Source organism: Perca fluviatilis, chromosome 1, assembly GCF_010015445.1.
Source record: "Perca fluviatilis chromosome 1, GENO_Pfluv_1.0, whole genome shotgun sequence".
Lineage (NCBI taxonomy): Eukaryota > Metazoa > Chordata > Actinopteri > Perciformes > Percidae > Perca > Perca fluviatilis.
In genome coordinates this window covers 2,693,665-2,714,243 of record NC_053112.1, presented here as the reverse complement: position 1 = coordinate 2,714,243, position 20,579 = coordinate 2,693,665, and the positions used below count along the sequence as shown (strand labels likewise).

General features: G+C 41.9%; 1 long non-coding RNA gene and 1 pseudogene across 1 annotated transcript; both read left to right on the top strand.

Moving 5' to 3' along the window:
- Positions 1-228: 228 nt before the first annotated feature.
- On the top strand, positions 229-16,715 carry LOC120566199 (annotated as a pseudogene).
- Positions 16,716-19,522: 2,807 nt separating this feature from the next.
- LOC120566195 lies at positions 19,523-20,322 on the top strand. The gene is made up of 3 exons (XR_005640347.1): positions 19,523-19,543; positions 19,872-20,039; positions 20,180-20,322. It is a non-coding gene; the product is annotated as an uncharacterized LOC120566195 (long non-coding RNA).
- The last annotated feature ends 257 nt before the right edge of the window (positions 20,323-20,579 follow it).

Genomic DNA, 20,579 nt, shown 5'->3' with positions numbered 1-20,579 from the left:
GTAAACCCTTGGTGTGTTACTTTACGCTTTTGTTTATTTTTTATTATTTTTATTCAAAGCTTTCAAATACAAAACAGTCATTGTTATATCAATTAACAATTCTACAAATAATTCTAAGCAGCAAACAAATAAAATATATGAAAAAGGAAAATCATATGAAGGAATAAATTAAAATAACCTCATACATTAACTGGAGGGGGGGGCTTTAATCAATATACTTCAAGTTATTCAACAAGTCTCAACAGACAGATGCTAGATCGGATCTGCTAGACGTGTCGACGTCACAGGACGTGCCTCGTGGCCCGCCTTGTTGTGCCTCTGATTGGCTTACTCTGTAATCTTACTCACTCCCTGGCCAATCCCCACTCTCCCTGCCTAAACCTAGCTGATCTATGATCCACCTTCAGACACTGGGCGCTCGGCCGAAGTTCTCCGGCAGGAGCCGAGCTGCTCCGAGCGGCTCCGAGAGGGTGTCAGACGTCAGATCTCTCTCAGCATCCATATTCCCGGCCGCGGAGCGGAGGAAGAGTCCGCTGTCCGCCGCTCGGTGACAGAGGAGCCTCGGCGGAACCGACCGGACACCGGAAACGGAGCGCTCGGTGAGTGAGTGTCATCGATCAGTTATCTGTCTGTCTGTTAGCCATGATCCAACCAGTCTCCCTGCAGCGTACACACACACACACACACACACACACACACGCACACGCACACACACGCAGGCTGAGATGACCGCATGACGTAATGCAACCAGATTGCTTCTCACTGTGACTGTGTGTGTGTGTGTGTGCGCGCGCGTGTGTGCGCGTGCGTGCGCGTGTGTGTGTGTCTGTGTGTGTGCGCGTGTGTGCGCGTGTGTGTGTCTGTGTGTGTGTGTGTGTGTGTGTGTCTGCGTGTGTGTGTGTGTGTGTGTGAGAGAGAGTGAGACGCTGCAGGGAGACTGGTTTCCATGGTTACCACTGATTTAGACAGCTGAGCTCAGAAAGAAAGTGAAGACAGGAAGTGTGTTTTATTAAACTCACTCCGCCAACATTTGAATATATTTTGTATATGATGTAGGATTTGATGGTTAATGTGACAGGTGAATGTTTTTGTAATCTTTAATAAAAGACAGCCCTGCATGTCGACAGCTCTGCTCCGGCATCTGACCCGTTTAAACACCGAGACGTGTGATCAGATCAGAGCCAAACCATCCTGTCTCCTGGCAACAGTAACCATGTTCTGTGTTGCCACGGTGATGCCATCTGAGACAGTGTATCATCCTAACTATTGTGCAAAGATGAAAAGCCTGAGCTAAAATTCCTCAGGACTTTCCAAACGTGGTGGCTGTAGCACACAGAGAATAACAGCTGTCAGTAGCCTGTATATACAATATATATATATATATAATTTATATATATATTATTTATATATATTAGTGCTGTCAAACGATTAAAATATTTAATCGCGATTAATCGCATTTTTGTCCCACTTTTTTTCTCATTTTAATGCTCTTATCAACATGGAAAAGTGGATCGGCTTGCTTTGTGCTTTTGTCGCCTGGCTTTGACGAGGGGGGGGAGAGTTGGCATCAGCTGTGTGCTCGGTAGGGTTGGGTACCGTTTGGATTTTTATGATTCTGATGCCGAACCGGTACTTTTAAAACGATTCCGATTCCTAAAGTAATTCTTGAAAAACTGAAAAATAACATAAAGTAAAGGCTTTTTTATGGAATGTTTTTAAAAATTGAAAAATATTTAAATTTAACAATATATTAACGTTTTAAAGTACTTAAATATATAATAAGTACACCTAAGTCACCTAACACACAACTACAATAATTTAACAAATAACAGTTACACTATTAACAACTTAAAGAACTTTAAACTTTAAACTTTAGCCGTTCTTTTGCAGAAAAATGACCATATTTGCCTTCTCTGGCCAGATACTACACCTCTCCTGACTTATGGCATGTCCTGCACAGGAGAAACTCTCTCAGACTGTGTCCCAGAGGCCTGTACACACACAGGTAGGAGTCTGAAAGGGCAGACCCCCCCACCACCAGGCTACAGGGTCTGGTCCTGAGCGATAGACTAGCAGAGCAAGTGTAATATGTTTACTAGCGATCACGTGCAGTCAGTGAATGGTTAATATGCTTTTACGTCCATTTTGGTGAGCCCAGAGGGAAAATTTGTCATTTTAAAAGTAGCCTACATTTACGGTAGCTAGCTAACAGTAGACTACAGAGAGAGTGTGATATTTTTACATCCGTTCCGCAGCGTGTACAAAAAGCCGTCTATCAGCTGTGATTGTAGAGTGCACGTCACAGAATAGCACAGACACGCGCTTCACACCGCGAGCCGGCACGTGGCCACTCGGCAGAAAAGGGAGAAAGAAAAAAAGAGTCTGCCGCTGTCCGGAGCAACAGATGGAAAATATTTCAGTCTGAACCGAAATTTGCGTTCTTATCCGGTCCAAATACTACCGTTTGTGTAGGAACCGGTTCCATGGTGGAACCGAGTTTCGGTACCCAACCCTAGTGCTCGACCATCGGCTGTGTGCTCGGCCATCGGCTGTGTGCTCGGCCATCGGCTGTGTGCTCGGCCATCGGCTGTGTGCTCGGCCATCGGCTGTGTGCTCGGTCATCGGCTGTGTGCTCGGTCATCGGCTGTGTGCTCGGCCATCGGCTGTGTGCTCGGCCATCGGCTGTGTGCTCGACCATCGGCTGTGTGCTCGGCCATCGGCTGTGTGCTCGGCCATCGGCTGTGTGCTCGGCCATCGGCTGTGTGCTCGGCCATCGGCTGTGTGCTCGGCCATCGGCTGTGTGCTCGGCCATCGGCTGTGTGCTCGGCCATCGGCTGTGTGCTTGACCATCAAGTAGTATTTCAGACTGGATGTGCTGTGATGATAGCTCAGTTCACAACCACAAAACACACACTTTGGTCTTGTCAATGGAACCATTTGGCAACTTTTTAAAAGTAAACTTTCCATTCAGAATCTTATTGGCGTCCATTTCGGCATCTCGCGCTCACCATCCACTCAGAACGTACCGTTAGCCTGCTACTCTTTGGCCGGCTTGCGAGCCTAAACCAGTGTGTATGGCGTGCCTGTTGTTGTGTTAACGTGAAAAAAACTACAAAGTTTGCTAGGCCAAAAAGAGGACCCAGGAACCGAGAGGGGCGAAGACCGGAGGAGCAGGGGAGGAGGAGGGTGGTGCACTTTTCCTGAAATGACAACTGAGCAGCAGAGAGAGACAGGTTTAAAACAGGGATGTCATGCAGTGATTGGCTCGAGTTTCTTTGGCCGCTCTGATTGGTTAAAGCTAAAGTGAACGCCTCTACAGCTGATCCATTCAGGGGAGTGAGGAGTTATTATGTTTAGGAAGTCGTCCTGAAAGAACTTGCGCTCAGCTCCATATGTATATTATATATCAGATGTTATTGGGCTTTCGTTGGAGATTTATCATCTCTAAGAACTCTTTTCTGTGTAAGAAACTGTAGGCTACAAACAGGAAGTATTCTTTTCACTTTATAATATCGTTGTTGGGCACCAACTAAGCTGTATGAATGTAAAATCAATGTGCCCCCAACCCACCTATCCCACCCATAGTGTTCTATTTATTTACTGATGTACATACTGTAATTACACCTATACATATTCTACTGCTCTTCGTACTATTCATCCTGCACATAAACTTACTCTACTACTATTATAATGTTACCACACTGCACATAGCATATATGCAGTGTATTAACAGAATATATAATAAGAAACACTGAATAAATATGGATATTCAGTATATGGTCCATACTGAATATCCATATTTATTCAGTGTTTCTTATTATATATTCTGTTAATACACTGCATATATATATATATATTATTCTAATATTACTATTCTACTATTATTATAATGTCACTGCTACTACATTTCACATATCTGTACATGTTGTTCATACATTGTTCATATTAAATAGCCATATTTATTCTGCTCTTATAAGGTAACTGCACATATTTATATTTAATTTATATTACTCTAAACCACCTTCTGTTAACCAACTGTACACTACTGTCTACACAGCACTAGATTTCTTGTCCTGTCTATACTTTGTATCATGTTGCACTTTTCTGCTTTTTAGCACTTCTGGTTGGACGCAAACTGCATTTCGTTGTCTTTGTACTTGTACTCTGCACAATGACAATAACGCTGAATCTAATCTAATCTAATCCAAACATCAAAAGTAACTCAAAGATTTTTCTAACATCTAATGGATGGACTTTTAAGTTTTGTCTTTAAGCTTTTTGAGTGTTATTTATGTTTTATCTGCTTTAGCTTTTCCACCGTTTTAGACACAGATATGGAGATAATAACGGACCAAAATGATTTTAAATTGCATTTTTCTTTTTATTGAAAAACTTAACACTTCCTGTGGTAGGATCCCTAAACCCCTGTCTAATATCTGCACCTAATTCTTCCCCAAACTGAGGAGAAGACCTCAGACCTGCCCTCTCTGTCCAGCTGTATGAACTCAGATCTTTATTGATGAAGTAAAGACCTTATTACTGCAGCATCTCAGTCTCCTGATGGATCATAGATTCATCTTCAGCATCCGAACACAGCCAAGCTCTTTATCTACGAGAGATATAACATTTCTCTATCAGAAGTATCAGTACTGACACACAGGGGTTGGAAAAGTTCAAACGACAGAGATCTGACCCCCATCTCTCTCTCAGATCATGCCGTTGGTGAAGAGGATCATTGAGCCCAGGTATCTGTGTCGCGGCGCTCTGCCTGATGGCGTCGCCAGTGAGCTGGAGTGTGTCACCAACAGCACGCTGGCCGCCGTCATCAAACAGCTCGGAGGACTCAGTGAGTAATAGTCTCCGTCTCCACACTCTGTTTTATTGGCATTTCTTTAAACCAATCACAGCAGTCGTGGGTGGCACTGAGCTCCGGACCCAGCGATGGTGTCTCTGCTAAATAGTCTCAGGAAGGAACTGGTTCTGGTGGAACATTTACACCCTGCTAAAGAAAACTCCTCATCCAATATTACATGAAGTTAACTGTTGACACAATACAGTAACGTGAGATATTTAAATCAGTTGATACATGGTTAAACCTTATTGGCTCTTACCTGTGGATCTCAGTGTGGATCTGGTCCACAACAATCCCACCAATCAGTCCCAAAACCTCCCAGTTAGAGAGGAAATGATCTAACATATTCTTTGTAAATTGTGAAGTGCAATAAATTGAATGACGGCTACACCAATTATCCGACCAATCTCCCGCTTCCTCCGGGCAGGGTAACTCTACCTCACTCAGAGAGAGGAAGTCGGTCCAGCTGGACCCCCTACCTCTGGAAAACTCCTGAACATCTTCTAAAGTCACCGTTGTCGACCTGGAACGAAGACAGATTCAGCACCTGCACATTATTTCTCACAGAACTATTTTCCTTGAATTTGAGAGTCTCTAAACGAGCCGCCATGTTGGTCTGTTTGGGTTAGTTATCCATAACGTGACCAAAAGGTTCTTATATTTATGCTTTTTATAGTTGTGTAACATATGTGTACAGGCATCTGAATATGGTTGGCACTTTAGCAGCAGTATGTTTGGATGCGTTTTTGAAGAATTAGTATATTTTAGCAGCTGCCCATGAGTTGATCCCTGCACACTGTTTTGGTGTTTTTGCCATGGTTTTACTGTCCACCATGTTTTTGGTTCTGATGTTTTGTCCATGCAGCAACTTTTCCTTATCCAACACAAGTTTGTCCAAAGGGAGACCCATTAGGAAACATGAAAAGAGCGTGAGCCCTGTAACCGGAGGTGTGCTGTCTGTTGCAGGCCGCCATGCCGAGGACATCTTCAGCGAGCTGTTCAGCGAGGCCAACACCTTCTACGTGAGGATGAGCGGTCTGCAGGAGAGAGTCGACCTGCTGGCTGTCAAAGTCACTCAGCTGGACTCCACCGTGGAGGAAGGTGAGGAACATCCATCCATCCATCCATCCATCCATCTATCTATCTATCTATCTATCTATCTATCTATCTATCTATCTATCTATCTATATATACATCTATCTATCTATCTATATATACATCTATCCATCCATCTATCCATCATCTATATATCTATCTATCTATCTATCTATCTATCTATCTATCTATCTATATATACATCTATCTATCTATATATCCATCTATCCATCCATCTATCCATCCATCCATCCATCTATCCATCCATCCATCCATCCATCTATCTATCTATCTATCTATCTATCTATCTATCTATCTATACATCTATCTATCTATCTATCTATCTATCTATCTATCTATCTATCTATCTATCCATCCATCTATCCATCCATTCATCCATCCATCTATCTATCCATCCATCCATCCATCCATCTATCCTTCCATCCATCCTGTGTGTGTTGTAGTGTCTCTGCAGGACATCAACATGAGGAAAGCTTTCAGGAGCAGCACCATCCAGGACCAGCAGGTGGTGTCCCGGAGCTCCATCCTCAACCCTGTCCTGGAGATGTACCAACGCAGTGACAAGCCCCCCCCCCTCAACATCCTGACCCCCTACAGGTCAGTTACACCCCCCCTCAACATCCTGACCCCTACAGGTCAGTTACACCCCCCCTCAACATCGTGACCCCCTACAGGTCAGTTAAACCTCTTGATGGAGACAGACGCTGTGTGGCCTCGATGGTGTTTTAAGCCTCCAATGTTGCCTTACAGGCAGCTAACCCTCACCCTTAGGCCGCTTACACAGTGGAAGCGTCGCGCGAGCGTGTCAGCTGCGTGGCGTGTCCGTTTATATTTCGGCTCCCATGTTAACAGGTTAGAGCTTACACACTGCCGGCGTGAGACTCAGGCGCATCTCGAGCCGCACCTGAGACGCGTGCGTGCTAGAAATAGAACCGACGCCTATTTTTCACACGAGACGCGAGCGTGTTGGATGCGTTTCCAGGCAAAATAGAATAGGAAAATATGTTTATGTCATTTAGACACAAATACATATTAATAAATGACATATTGATGTTTGAAAGTCTAGGTTTTGACATCAATGTAGATATAAATTTAATACAAAATTTCCGAGAAAAGATTTTCAAATATTGCACCTGTCATACAGAACGAAATATTCTGTAACATATTTTGCAGTCAATACTGCCGAAGTTGTCTTGCTTTAATCAAATCAGTAGTCTATATATAAATGGTAGGATAGGCTACGATAACAACGTAGTGTGTGTTCTGAGTGACGGTCCAACATCAGATAGGCTATATAGGCTCTTTACAGCTACACTAAGTTGTTCAGACAGCCCACTTACCCATTTATCAGTTTGAATCTGTTGGCACTATGTCCCGAGATCAGCCCTCCCTGTACCTAGCAGCAGGAGCAGCGCCACGTCAGACACGCTTCTGGTATGTAGGACACAGAAAAATCCACGCAGCTGAGACGCAACAGAAACGCCACGCTCACAAGACGCGTGCAGTGTGTAACCGGCCTTACTATAACCATTGCCGCACTGCCTGGAAGGTGACGTCGGGCGCTAAAAACACCAAACACACCAAACACTGCACGGTGGGAGGAGATGTGTGTGTGTGTGTGTGTGTGTGTGTGTGTGTGTGTGTGTGTGTGTGTGTGTGTGTGTGTGTGTGTGTGTGTGTGTGTGTGTGTGTGTGTGTGTGTGTGTGTGTGTGTGTGTACAGGAAAGACCTGTAAAAGTATGTGAGCCATGTAGACCTGTTACCTTGTCAATGACTCTTCCCATAGTATTTGGATCTTGTATGTTTTCTTGCAATGCTTTTTAGATCCAAATAAAAGCATTTAAATGTGTGTGTGTGTGTGTGTGTGTGTGTGTGTGTGTGTGTGTGTGTGTGTGTGTGTGTGTGTGTGTGTGTGTGTGTGTGTGTGTGTGTGTGTCTGTGTGTGAAGGGATGATAAGAAGGACGGTCTGAAGTTCTACACCGACCCGTCCTACTTCTTCAGCCTGTGGAGGGAGAAGATGCTTCAGGCCACCGAGAACAAACGCAAAGAGAAGAGACGACAGAAGGTCCGTCCATCTGTTCCTCTCTTTCTTTACATCTTTACATTTTATCTGAAAACTACAACAACAGAATGAAAAGCTCTGTTTGTTTAATCCAGGAACAGAAGCATGTGGAGGAGTCTTCAGGCCGGGAGGTGAAGAAGGTAAATAGTTTATCTCAGTTTAGATTAAATTAGATTAGCTAGACTTTAGATCCCAACCGATAAAGGATTTTTAAAGGCGATATTGATACAAATATTTGGTGACTTAAAAATCCGATATTCCGATATATCGGCCGATATATATTTAAAAGAAAAAATCCAGAAACGCGTAACAAAACATGAACAGATTTCCCTAACATTAGTTATTTGTAGTTATTTGAGTCCTCACTAAAATAATATGATAATGCAGTTTAAAAATAAACTTAAAAATTAGGGCTGTCAAAATAACGCGTTAATTTCAATTAATTAATCTGAGAAAAAATAACGCGTTAAAAAAATAACGCAGATTAATCCATTCCATATTGACGTTTGACCCGGAGCCGTTCTAGCCACTATTCGACTGTAAAATGAAGGAGGGAGATGAGAATGTGCTGCCTGGATCACTGATTGGAACATTTAGCTACTTGTTACTTCTTCCTGCCAACCCTAGCTACCGAAATCTGGTGCCACTGATATGTCTGCTCTTCTCTCTGATGCTCTGAAACGGACGATACAGGCAACACAAACACCGCTGCACGTGACGCTAGTTAACACTATGCTCGACAGCAGCTAACGTTAGCCTACCGCTAGCTAGTAGCTGGATTAAACACTGTTAAAATGCTGACAGCTAACGCTAAACGGTGTAAAGTTTGACTGTGTTTTACTGTAGAGGATTCAACAGCGGTATGTAACAGTCTGCTAGCCTGACCAGCCAGCTGCCACTAGGGTGCGTCTAGATTTCTAGGCTAACAATCTGCAGCTGCCGTCGGAAAAACAACACAGACGGTGCGTTCAATGAAACTGGTAAACTACAGCCTCGTGGTGCATTTGAAGTTATTGTAAATGTCCTTTTCCCATCTGGTGGTTGTTTTTGTCGTTCAACAGCAATTTACTAGTGAAATAAGTTATTGTTATATATTATTATAAAATCATTTAATTTTGACCATATGGCCTTAGCAATAAACAAGCCCTTCTTTAATGTCACCGACTGTTGTTTAGTACCCTTCTTTTTTCTTTTCTTTTTTTACTTTCTTAAAAAGTATCGGTTCAGGCACCGTTAATTATGTATGCGATTAATTTCGATTAATTAATCACAGAGTATGTAATTAATTCGATTACATTTTTTAATTGATTGACAGCCCTATTAAAAATACAAACTTAAGATATGAAACGTAATGTCCTTTGAACAAAGGCACAATAACAACAACAAAAATCTCAGAGTGTTGCTAACAAGGACGTTGTAGATTAGAACGCCCTCTGGTGCACAAACTATGCAACGCCAACACTCAGAACATGGTTGAAAGGGGTTTCGTCCGTTTTTATTTTATTTTTTAAATATTTGTTTACCGGCCATTATAAATGCCGATACCAATAGTTTGTAAAATGCCAAATATCGGTCGATAATATTGGCCTGCCGATATATCGGTCTGGCTCTAATAGACTTTATTGGTCCCAAATTGGTAAATGTCAGTGCTATAGCAGCAAATATCAGACACACAGCACACATTGAGAATATACAAGAAATAATAAATAGGATGGAATACAAGAACAACTATTACAAAAATATACACAGGAAACAATGTACAAATGTATATAAGTTGCTAATAAAATGTACAAAAATGGAAGAGAAACAATGTTTGTGCAGGTTGCACTACGTATTAAGAGTCTCCATTGTTCCTGTGAAGGTTCGGAAAGCTCGGAACCGGCGACAGGAGTGGAACCTGATGGCGTACGACAAGGAGCTCCGCCCAGATGCTCGAATCACTCCGTCACCTTACCACACCTCGGACGGCTCCATGTCACCTGACAGGTACGTACACTCCCTCTGCCAGCTCCATGTCACCTGACAGGTACATACACTCACCCTTAGGCTACGTTCAGACTCCCCTCTGTGATGTCAAATATATAGGCGACACAGAGCAGGTAACAAACAGGGAACCATCTGAGTCCTTCCAGATATATTTTTTCATTGTTTCTATTGGCAGTTGGTATGAACAGAGCCAAAAGCTTAAGTCCGGTGGATTCCAAAGTTACATGTCTGCGACCGGCATACCATTTTCTACATTTTGACCAACCATGATGTATGAAGAGTGAAAACTGTAGAGGAGAGAGCAATTTTTTTGGAAAGATTTCAGAGAATCGTACTGCAGCTCCCCCCTCTGTCCTCCCCTCTAACTCTCAACATTCTGTCCCCATACACACACATTGGAAAATCTGAAACAGTCTGAAAACTGGACGCTACATAAACTGTGATTTCATAGAAATCGTGCTTGATATCAGAATGCCCATTCAGCCCAATAAATGCCAAGGTGTTGTCTTCGGTTTAAACTTTTAATAATTTTTCTACATTAAAGTATGGCGATACAGTATGGCCCCAAACGGGGGTTGTTTTGAGCGATGTTAAGCAATTTCCTGAAGATTTTCCATTAAAGTCTATGGGAAATTTCTCAACATTTTTTTTGCCGATTTCGTGAAGACCGCGCGGCAAATCTCTTAGAAAAGTCATAGCACACCATTCCCGATCATTACACACGTTTTGATGTATTTTGTGTGCATGTGTTGGCAACGCTCTGTGACTAGTAACGGAACAAAAATGTGGCAGAATAAGTATGGGGCATAATAGTCATTCTGCCGATTGCTGCAGCACATCGGCCCACTGAACTAGACTAGGCCTACAACATGGAGAACAGTGATGGAGCAAGATGGAGGGAGAGGGAGGTGTTAGACCTGATTAGTGTCATTAATGTTACAGCTGCCATTACAAAAACATTTAGAAATAAAAGTGAAAATACTTCCTCCATAACCACCCTAACTTTAGTGCAGCAGCTTTATGGAGTTAGAATCATGCCAAAACCTCACACACACACAAAACGTGTTTTACTCACGCCCAACGATTCACAAACAAACTCAGTGTGGTTTGCAAATACAAAACATCATTCACAAACTAATGCATTTTGTTCTGCAAATAAAAAACCTACCTATCAAACAAATACAGTATGTTTTACACATACAAAGAAACATACTTCTTCAATGACAAAAAATATCCTGCAAGTACAAACTAAAATCTTTCAAGTACAAAACAAGTTCTACAAGTACGAAAAACTGTCACGTGACTTCTGGCACTAACTTTCCGCCTTGCTGATGCACACACAAATGCAGGTAAATTTTCTAACAAATGTCCTGTAATTCACACTCCACAACAGCAGGTGGCGCTGTTAACTCAATTTAAGCCTACCAGGACCATACATATATACACGCAGATTTTTTTAAACGTTATTACGGTGCATAACTTACTGGAACAAAGCTGAGCAACGTGTAGTTGCTGGTGACAAAACCACTGATTATATATATGTATATTGAAGCGATGCTGGCGTTAAAGACCCGCTGATCGTTGTCTGATTCTCTGAAATGAATACCGGCATTGCATTGCTGGAAATCGGCTTTGCATGCGCACAACTCTGGATCATATCTGTTCTGTCTTACAGCATACTGTAATATTTCACCAGTAATAAGACCAAAATAATATTATTAAAATAAAGAAAAGCATACTATGATAATATCTACATATATGTTGCTAGATGTAGTATTATAGTTTAAAAAATATCAAAAAAACAAAGCAGCTTCCCTGGCCGAAATAGACCGAAATAATAACATTAAAAGAAATACAATTAAACCATGATAAGATCTGGTGAATAAATGTTGATTAAAACAGCGGTTATTGGGCTAAAAATACCAATAATAGCAAAGCTGTATCCAGCTTCTTTGTACAGAAAGAAACATGCTGTGATCAGGGAATCTGTGCGTAGACCACGGATGATGATGTCATTGACCTACATGCATCGCATCCGTGGGCCCGTCACAGAATTTTCGGCGAATCTGTGAAACTGCCACAGATATTGAGTTAAGGGGCTGTGTTCATTTCACAGAACTCAGTGAGACCGGCAGCCTGTAGGCTACTACGAAGCAAGATCAGCATGCTGGATTTCTTTCAGTTACCCGACTTCACCTAACCTAACAACCGGGGTCCTGCATAGGCTGTCACGACGCTGGTTATCAACTAGTGACACAGTGATGGTTATTAATGTTAATGTTATTATTTTGGTCTATTTCGGCCACGGAAGCTGGATTGCTTTGTTGTTTTGATATTTTTGGAGTGTGTATTACAGGACATTTGTTAGAAAATTTACCTGCATTTGTGTGTGGATCAGCAAGGCGGAAAATTAGTGCCAAAAGTCATGTGACAGTTTTTCGTACTTGTAGAATTTGTTTTGTACTTGTAGGATTTTTTTTTAACTTGAAGGATTTTTTTTTTCGTACTTGTAGAATTTGTTTTGTACTTGAAGGATTTTTTTTTGTACTTGAAGGATTTTTTTTTGTACTTGAAAGATTTTAGTTTGTACTTGCAGGATATTTTATGTCATTGAAGAAATATGTTGCTTTGTATGTGTAAAACAGACTGTATTTGTTTGATAGGTAGGTTTCTTATTTGCAGAACAAAATGCATTAGTTTGTGAATGATGTTTTGTATTTGCAAACCACACTGAGTTTGTTTGTGAATCGTTGGGCGTGAGTAAAACACGTTTTGTGTGTGTGTGTGTGTGTGTGAGGTTTTGGCATGATTCTAACTCCATACAGCGTGTTGATGTCATTGTTATTGGTCTTTTGATCATGCGGGTTCTGCTGTGTGTTGAAAACACGCACACACACAAATACACACCCAGACACACATACACACACACACCGAGACACACAAACACACACAAACACACAAACACACAAACACACACACAGCTTTGTGTTCTATATAGATTTTTTATATTTAGATTTATATAATCATGTGTTCTTAAAGAAAGGGTGAAGGGTTTTCACTCCTCTGCCCCGTGTGGCTCCTCCCCCTCCAGCTCCCTCCACCTTGACGCCCCAGTGCATGATGGGAAGGATCCCATCACGGCAGCGCTGGGTGGTGGCGGTCAGACTCAGTCGTTGGACCGCGCCCTCAGACCCTCTTCTGTTTCCTCTGCGGTCGCCACAGCAACAGGCCGCCAGCACTCTCTGGGCCGCAACCAGCCGCATCATCACCAGCACCAGCACCAGCCCCCGCTGGCTGGCTCGGCCAATCAGAACGGAGCACGGACACACACTGCCAAGGAGGACAAGTACACACACACACACGCACGCACACACACACACACAGACACACACAAACAGACACACACACACACACAGACACACACACACAAACAGACACAAACACACATACACACACACAAACACACACACACACAGGTACACACACACACACACACACAGACAGACACACACTCCCTCTCTCTGACTGATGTTTGACCTCTGACCTTTGTCTGTCCTCAGTGACCATCAGATCCCTCCGGCCCCCCCTCCGCCGCCCCCTCTGATGGCGTTCCCCAACAGCTCCACCCACCCCGCTGCCATGGCAACACCGCTGCACCCAGCAGCTGTTCCTGGTAACCAAGGTAACGGACGTTTTGTTTCTAACTCGTGTTTGGTTTCCTGTGATTCTGACGGCTGACTCCCCCACTAGGTGGCGCTGCCGTCCTCTCTCCCCTACAGCCCCTCCCTCCCCCGCCCCCCGGCTAACTCGTCCCCTCCCCTCCCCGGCCCGGAGGCCAAGCCCCGCCCGCCCACGGCTGCACCCCCGCACCCGCCGAAACGGAACGGCAGGAAGCCCCCGCTGGAATCAACGGCGCGGTGAATGACCCGCGGCGACCTGCTAGCCGCCATACGCAGAGGTTAGCCATTAGCTGTTAGTCGTTAGTCGTTAGCTATGTATATATATATATATATATATATATATATATATGTATATATATATATATATATATATATATATATATATATATACATATATATATATATATATATATATATATATATATATATATATGTATATATAAATAAAACTCTCCTCCGGTCTGCAGGGATCCAGCTACGGAAGGTTCAGGAGCAGCGTGAACAGGAAGAGGCCAAGAAGCGAGAGCCGACAGGAAATGATGTCGCCACCATCCTGTCGCGCCGCATCGCGGTGGAGTACAGTGAATCAGAGGACGACTCTGAGCCCGAGGACCAGGAGTGGTCCGACTGACGGGTCAGAAACCAAAACTCACACAGGAAGTAAAACACCACGGAAACCTGCTGCAGTCAAACACTCAAACACAGTCCCGAAATATCTAGATCACCCAGAAACAGGAAATATCTAGATCACCTAGAACAAGGAAATATCTAGATAATCCAGAACCAGGAGATATCTAGATCACCCAGAACCAGAAATATCTAGATCACCCAGAAACAGGAGATATCTAGATCATCCAGAACCAGAAATATCTAGATCACCCAGAACCAGGAGATATCTAGATCACCCAGAACCAGGAGATATCTAGATCATCCAGAACCAGGAGATATCTAGATCATCCAGAACCAAGAAATGTCTAGATCATCTAGAACCAGGAAATATCTAGATCACCCAGAACCAGGAGATATCTAGATCACCTAGAACCAGGAAATATCTAGATCATCTAGAACCAGGAGATATCTACATCACCTAGAACCAGGAAATATCTAGATCACCTAGAACCAGGAAATATCTAGATCATCTAGAACCAGGAGATATCTAGATCACCTAAAACCAGGAAATATCTAGATCACCTAGAACCAGGAAATATCTAGATCATCTAGAACCAGGAGATATCTAGATCACCTAGAACCAGGAAATATCTAGATCATCTAGAACCAGTAGATATCTAGATCACATAGAACCAGGAAATATCTAGATCACCTAGAACCAGGAAATATCTAGATCACCCAGAACCAGGAAATATCTAGATCATCTAGAACCAGGAGATATCTAGATCATCTAGAACCAGGAAATAACTAGATCATCTAGAACCAGAAATATCTAGATCACCCAGAACCAGGAAATATCTAGATCATCTAGAACCAGGAGATATCTAGATCACCCAGAACTAGGAGATATCTAGATCATCTAGAACCAGGAGATATCTAGATCATCTAGAACCAGGAAATATCTAGATCACCCAGAACCAGGAGATATCTAGATCATCCAGAACCAGGAAATAACTAGATCATCTAGAACCAGAAATATCTAGATCACCCAGAACCAGAAATATCTAGATCATCTAGAACCAGAAATATCTAGATCATATAGGACCAGGAAATATCTAGATCATCTAGAACCAGTAGATATCTAGATCACATAGAACCAGGAAATATCTAGATCATCTAGAACCAGGAAATACCTAGATCATCTAGAACCAGGAGATATCTAGATCATCTAGAACCAGGAGATATCTAGATCACCCAGAACCAGGAGATATCTAGATCACCCAGAACCAGAAATATCTAGATCACCCAGAACCAGAAATATCTAGATCATCTAGAACCAGAAATATCTAGATCATATAGGACCAGGAAATATCTAGATCATCTAGAACCAGTAGATATCTAGATCACATAGAACCAGGAAATATCTAGATCATCTAGAACCAGGAAATACCTAGATCATCTAGAACCAGGAGAAATCTAGATCATCTAGAACCAGGAGATATCTAGATCACCCAGAACCAGGAGATATCTAGATCACCCAGAACCAGAAATATCTAGATCACCTAGAACCAGGAGATATCTAGATCATCTAGAACCAGGAGATATCTAGATCATCTAGAACCAAGAGATATCTATATCACCCAGAACCAGAAATATCTAGATCACCTAGAAACAGGAGATATCTAGATCATCCAGAACCAGGGACGTTTGGCCCCGAAATATCTAGATAACCCCCAAAAAAAACAGAGGATCATGTAGAGGCCGCAGCGGTGAAAATGTTTCCTGGTTGTTTTCCTTCCTGAAAAGGTTTCTGACTTCCTGTTTGATGTTTCTGACTTCCTGTTTGATGTTTCTGACTTCCTGTTTGATGTTTCTAACGGCTTTTCTAGAAGTGTTTGTAAAAGTTGTTATGCAGATCAGAATTAATTTCTTTATATATTTATGGATTTATTTTTCTGCTCGTTGTTAAAATTTCTTTCAGATTTTAATTTGTTAATTTTTTTATATTTTACAGATTTGTATTTTTTCTAATTATTTATTATTTATTAATTCCTTAACTTGTTATGTGACGTGTTGGAGTGTAATCAGTGGCGTGTGGTTTCAGCGTTGCCATGGTATTTTTAGTGTAACCGTCGGTGAGTCACAAGCTGCCGTGTGTTAATTTCCCAGGATGCATTGTGTGTGACATCACAGCTCGCCTGTAAAAGCAGGAAGCAGAAAAACAATGACATCAGCTAATTTTTTGTTTATATTCGTTCTGCGATTGGTCGTAAATGAAGAACTTTCTTCCTGTGCTGCCGCATCTGTGATTGGCTGTAGAGGATTTATTAATCTCTGATTGGCTGTAGAGGAGTTACTGATCTGTGATTCTGCATGTTGGTGGAATAATAAATTAATTTCAAACTAAAACTGTGAAATAAGTGTCTTCAAATGTGAAAACATCCGACATCAGTCTGTTTTAAATACACTGAACTAAATTATAACCCAACACTTTGGTTTTGCCCCATTTTTCATGAGCTGAACTCAAAGATTAAGACTTTTTCTATGTACACAAAAGGCTTATTTCTCTCAAATATTGTTCACCAATCTGTTTAAATCTGTGTTAGTGACCACGAGATAATCCATCCACCTCACAGGTGTGGCATATCAAGATGCTGATTAGACAGCATGATTATTGCACAGGTGTTCCTTACAATAATATAGCATTATATATGTGCCTCATTCCTGAGTGAGCAACTGTATGTTTTGAGCACAGATAACTTTATTTTGCAAGCACATTACATTACATTTACAGAAATTAACGCTCAAAGAAAATAATTTTGTTTGAGCAAACAAAAACCTATTCCATGCTCAATAAATGTATTTGCATGTTTTCTATTATTCATATTAACGTGCAATAATAACCCCTCTCATGCACTTTACTCATGTGCCCTCTCAAAACCTCTTCCTCTGAGCTCCAGTCATTGCTCCCTTGCTCTCAACCTCTTTACTGTGCGCGCTCAACTCTAGACACGCTCACTCAAACTTACACAGCGTATGCCACAAAACCAACCAATCTGAGAATTAAAGGTCAATTCTGATTGGCTGTTCGTCTCCAATTAGCTCACAATTAGCAGGAAATACAACAAAATTATTTTCCTCTTCAACGGCTGTGGGAAGTTGCTGGATATTGGTAGGACCTGGAAGACGCTGTCGTATACGCCGATCCAGAGCATCACAAACATGCTCAATGGGGGATATGTCTGGTGAGTATTCTGGCCATGCAACAACTGGGATGATCTCAGCTTCCAGGAATTAAGTACAGATCCTTGCAAAATGGGGCCGTGTATTATCACGCTGTAACATGAGGCCGTGTATTATCACGCTGTAACATGAGACCGTGTATTATCACTCTGTAACATGAGACCGTGTATTATCACGCTGTAACATGAGGCCGTGTATTATCACTCTGTAACATGAGACCGTGTATTATCACTCTGTAACATGAGGTCGTGTATTATCACTCTGTAACATGAGACCGTGTATTATCACTCTGTAACATGAGACCGTGTATTATCACGCTGTAACATGAGACCGTGTATTATCACTCTGTAACATGAGACCGTGTATTATCACGCTGTAACATGAGACCGTGTATTATCACGCTGTAACATGAGGTCGTGTATTATCAGTCTGTAACATGAGACCGTGTATTATCACGCTGTAACATGAGACCGTGTATTATCACTCTGTAACATGAGACCGTGTATTATCACGCTGTAACATGAGACCGTGTATTATCACTCTGTAACATGAGACCGTGTATTATCACTCTGTAACATGAGACCGTGTATTATCACGCTGTAACATGAGACCGTGTATTATCACGCTGTAACATGAGACCGTGTATTATCACTCTGTAACATGAGACCGTGTATTATCAGTCTGTAACATGAGGCCGTGTATTATCAGTCTGTAACATGAGACCGTGTATTATCACGCTGTAACATGAGACCGTGTATTATCACTCTGTAACATGAGGTCGTGTATTATCACTCTGTAACATGAGGTCGTGTATTATCAGTCTGTAACATGAGACCGTGTATTATCACGCTGTAACATGAGACCGTGTATTATCACTCTGTAACATGAGACCGTGTATTATCACGCTGTAACATGAGACCGTGTATTATCACTCTGTAACATGAGACCGTGTATTATCACGCTGTAACATGAGACCGTGTATTATCACGCTGTAACATGAGACCGTGTATTATCACTCTGTAACATGAGACCGTATTTATCACGCTGTAACATGAGGTCGTGTATTATCACGCTGTAACATGAGACCGTATTATCACGCTTAACATAGAGACCGTGTATTATCACGCTTGTAACATGAGGTCGTTTATTATCAGTCTGTAACATGAGACCGTGTATTATCACGCTGTAACATGAGACCGTTATTATCACTCTGTAACATAGACCGTATTATCACGCTGTAACATGAGACCGTGTATTATCACGCTGTAACATGAGACCGTATTATCACGCTGTAACATGAGACCGTATTATCACGCTGTAACATGAGGCCGTGTATTATCACGCTGTAACATGAGCGTCGTATTATCACGCGTAAAATGAGACCGTGTATTATCAAGCTCTGTAACATGAGACCGTTATTATCACGCTGTAACATGAGGCCGTGTATTATCACTCTGTAACATGAGACCGTGTATTATCACGCTGTAACATGAGGCCGTGTATTATCACGCTGTAACATGAGACCCGTATTATCACTCTGTAACATGAGACCGTATATTATCACGCTGTAACATGAGACCGTGTATTATCACGCTGTAACATGAGACCGTGTATTATCACTCTGTAACATGAGACCGTGTATTATCACTCTGTAACATGAGACCGTGTATTATCACGCTGTAACATGAGACCGTGTATTATCACGCTGTAACATGAGACCGTGTATTATCACTCTGTAACATGAGACCGTGTATTATCACGCTGTAACATGAGACCGTGTATTATCACGCTGTAACATGAGACCGTGTATTATCACTCTGTAACATGAGACCGTGTATTATCACGCTGTAACATGAGGCCGTGTATTATCACGCTTTAACATGAGACCGTGTATTATCACTTTGTAACATGAGACCGTTATTATCACGCGCAATATGTATATCGTATTATCACGCTGTAACATGAGACCGTGTATTATCACGCTGTAACATGAGGTCGTGTATTATCAGTCTGTAACATGAGACCGTGTATTATCACGCTGTAACATGAGACCGCAGTATTATCAGTCTGTAACATGAGACCGTGTATTATTACGCTTATAATGAGACCGTGTATTATCACTCTGTAACATGAGACCGTTATTATCACGCGTAACATGAGACCGTTATTATCACTCTGTAACATGAGACCGTGTATTATCACCTGTAACATGAGACCGTGTATATCACGTCTAACATGAGACCGTTATTATCACTCTGTAACATGAGACCGTGTATTATCACGCTGTAACATGAGGTCGTGGTATTATCGTTGTAACATGAGACCGTGTATTATCACGCTGTAACATGAGGTCGTGTATTATCAGTCTGTAACATGAGACCGTGTATTATCACGCTGTAACATGAGACCGTGTATTATCACGCTGTAACATGAGACCGTGTATTATCACGCTGTAACATGAGGTCGTGTATTATCAGTCTATAACATGAGGTCGTGTATTATCAGTCTATAACATGAGGCCGTGTATTATCAGTCTGTAACATGAGACCGTGTATTATCACGCTGTAACATGAGACCGTGTATTATCACTCTGTAACATGAGGTCGTGTATTATCAGTCTATAACATGAGGCCGTGTATTATCACGCTGTAACATGAGGTGATGGTCGTGGATGAATGTCACAACAATGGGTCTCAGGATCTCTGCATTCAAAATGCCATCAATAAAATGCACCTACACACAGATACACACACACACACACACACACACACACACACACACACACACACACACACACACACACACACACACACACACACACACACACAGGTACACACACAGGTACACACACACACTGTGAAATAAATATAAATAAATAATAATAGTATAATATTAACAGCTGTCTGTTTCTTCATTTGGCGTCAGTTTGTTTTTCTTTGAAGGAATAACTATTTCTTTGAAATAAAACTTGGATAAATAAATATTTCCTAGCAGTTGAACCACGGTAACCATGGTAACCCGCCTCACCTG